This window comes from Vombatus ursinus, unplaced genomic scaffold (assembly GCF_900497805.2).
Source record: "Vombatus ursinus unplaced genomic scaffold, bare-nosed wombat genome assembly UNPS02005402.1, whole genome shotgun sequence".
NCBI lineage: Eukaryota > Metazoa > Chordata > Mammalia > Diprotodontia > Vombatidae > Vombatus > Vombatus ursinus.
The window spans coordinates 5,666-8,707 of record NW_020945180.1 but is presented as its reverse complement, the minus strand read 5'-3'; the positions used below and the strand labels follow the sequence as shown (position 1 = coordinate 8,707).

General features: G+C 37.3%; 1 pseudogene; it reads right to left on the bottom strand.

Annotated features, from left to right (window-relative positions):
* Positions 1–1,633: 1,633 nt before the first annotated feature.
* On the bottom strand, positions 1,634–2,366 carry LOC114032480 (annotated as a pseudogene).
* Positions 2,367–3,042: the final 676 nt, after the last annotated feature.

Here is a 3,042-nt window from a genome sequence, read left to right as displayed (position 1 = left end):
ATGAAGAAAAGTATTATATTAATTAAATCTTATTTTTAAATGAAGATTCATCTTCTCTTCCTCTCCCTCCCCCATGCCCCAACTGAAAACAAGCAAACAAACAAACAAAAGCCCTTTTTACAAATATCTATAATCAAGCAAAACAAATTCCTAGGTTGGATATGTACACACACACACACACACACACACACACACACACACACACACACAGAGTCTTAATCTACTTTCTGAATCTATCACCTATCAGGAAGAGGTATTCTGTTTCATCACGAGTACTAAATCTTTCACATTATGAACTAAATCTTTCACAGGTGATTACTTTCCAGCAATATTATATAAATTGTTTTCCTAGTTCTGCTCACTTCACTTTGCATCAGTTGATACATGTCTTTCCAGGTTTCTTAAAAATCATCCCCTTTATCACTTCTTATAATAAGCACAATAATATTCCTTCTCATTCATAAAGCATAACTAGTTCAGTCACTCTGCAATCGATGGTGACTCCCCTCAGTTTCCAATTCTTTACCACAGCAAACAGAGTTGCTACATATATATATATGAGTCTTTTACCTCTGGGGTTATTGTCCTAATAGTAGTATCATTAGGTTAAAGGGTATGCATAATTTAATACCTCACGGGGGGTAGTTCCAAACTGCTTTCCATAGTTCACAGTTCCACCAACAGGTTCACTAATGTTACCCATAACCTTTCCAGCATTTATCATTTTTCTTTTTTGTCAACTTTGCTAATGATTATGAGGCCTTCACTAGTTTGGTTGCCCTCCTTTTGGGAGCTGTTAAGCCTATCAACTCCCTTTCTAAGCTGTGGCACATACAACTGAACACAATTCTCCAGATGTGGTCTGACCATTACAGGGGATGATTACTTCCCTCATTCCACATAAAATCCCTGTTGTTCAAGAAACCTTTTATTGCATTAGCTCTCTAGGCTTCCATATCATACTTTGGAATTACACTGAGCTTGTGCTCACTAAAACCCTTGGATCTTCCTGTGCCAAACTACCAACTAGGCACATTTCTGCCATCTTGTATTTACAAAGTTGACTATTGGAGCCAGTCATAGCACTTTATATTTATCCTCTTATATCTCATTGTATCAGATTTGACCCAACCTTCTAGTTGATTAAGATCCTTTTGAATCCTGAGTCTGCCATGCAATGTGTTAGAAATCCCCTCAAGCTTTGTGTGATTTGTAGATTCAAAAAGTGTGCCAGCTGTCTTCATCCATGTTATTGTTAAAGATGATTCACAGAATAAGGTCACTAATGACTACTCTTCGAGTCTTACCATTCAACCGGTACCAAATACACTTCGTACTTTAAGTTGCCAAGCTTGACCACAAGAACAGAATTTGAGGCTTTGTCAAAGGCTTAGCTAACATCTAGACAAATTCTACCTAAAACAATCTCTTGATCTACAAGCATAGCAACCCTGTCAAAGAAGGAAATAGAGTTAGTCTAGTAAGAGCCAACATGGCTCCTTCTGATCACAGCTCTATTCCACATCTTCACTGACCACTAGCTTTATCACAGAGAACCAAAAGGAGAAATCCAAAAGAATCTCACGTCTTCTTGGATCAGGATACAAATATGAAAACTGAAAGTGCAACTTACCCAAAATTTTGCTATAGTAGGAGTCCCATGGTGACCAAAGAGTATTAAACATGTAGTCCTGCAAATGGTAGGAGATGAAGTTTCTTATTCTGTCACTAAAAGACATCTGGTCGGTGAGCTCTGACAAGACAGCAGGAACATAGGAAGGAGGATAAGGCACTTTCCCGCAGTGTTTTTCCACTGAGGAGGCCGGAGAGAATCTCAAGGAGTAGATAAATGGGATTCCCAGCTTAAGAGCAATCAAGTCACCACAGGGGAATACTGGATCTGAGATCAAGGTATCAAATTTGCCCTTCTGCAGCTTCTCCATTAACTTCTGGTTGGTAAGCACACCATCACACATTGCTCTAGACAACTGGTGGAACTCGTGAATGACTGTGGTCATTTCTGAGTAGAAACGCCAGATGGTTGATGGGGAGGGCTTATTTTCCAGCCACGTGAGAACAAAATTCTTGATAACATTTTCTATTTTTTCCTTTCCAAAGGATACTTTATATACTTCAAACTTCAAAGGGAAATCAGTAGTAGGGTTGATGAAGAGTGCTCCAGAAGCAACCAGCACTGTGACATTATGCTGGTTTTCTATCAGTTTCCCTAAAATTATCTTGATATTAAGCCAGTGGCTACCTTCCATCGGCCAAATCAGAACATTCCCCCCAAGGACTGTTCCCAACAGAGTCATATGAAGAGCCAGACACAGGATGGTCTTCCCCAACATGGTGTATATTGATGTGGAAGCCTTAATGGGATCCAAAGCAAACAGATTTTTTCCCCTTAAGTCTAAAATACAAAATAAGAACAGGACATTTTAAACATGCTTTTATTTGAATATTAAATTTATTGCCAAAAGTCAGATTCATTCAGAAACCACTAGAAATGGATGTGGATGAAGCAAAATGTTGTACCTTAACATAGATCTTTGAAAAATTCCCTTTTAATTGCATTCAAAAAGCATTTCTTTTCTTTCTATTGTAAAGAGGTCTCGGAACATGATCTAGAAAACTGTTTAAAATATCATAATTCAAAAGACGAAGATCATCCTAGGTGAAATTTTATAAAGATAAATATCAAGTATTGTCCATGTCTACAATGAGGTTTAAAAAAAAAAGTAATGTTGATAGTCACATAAATTTAACCACGTAATAGAGTCTTCCGCATGCAATAAGGACTTAATAAATTATTAGTGTTTTTGAATCTTTTATATCTTTCTCTCAATTGTCATTAGTAAATGTGACCACTGCTGTCTCTCTCATCATACTGCCTCTCTTTACCTTGTGTTATAATTATTTGGTTACTTTTATCTCTCTAAGTAGACCAGAGGTTCTTCCAAGGCAGGAACTTGCAACACTGTACATAATGTCTTACGTACAAAGTAAGTGTCCATTTAATACTTGTTGAATAAATTGGTA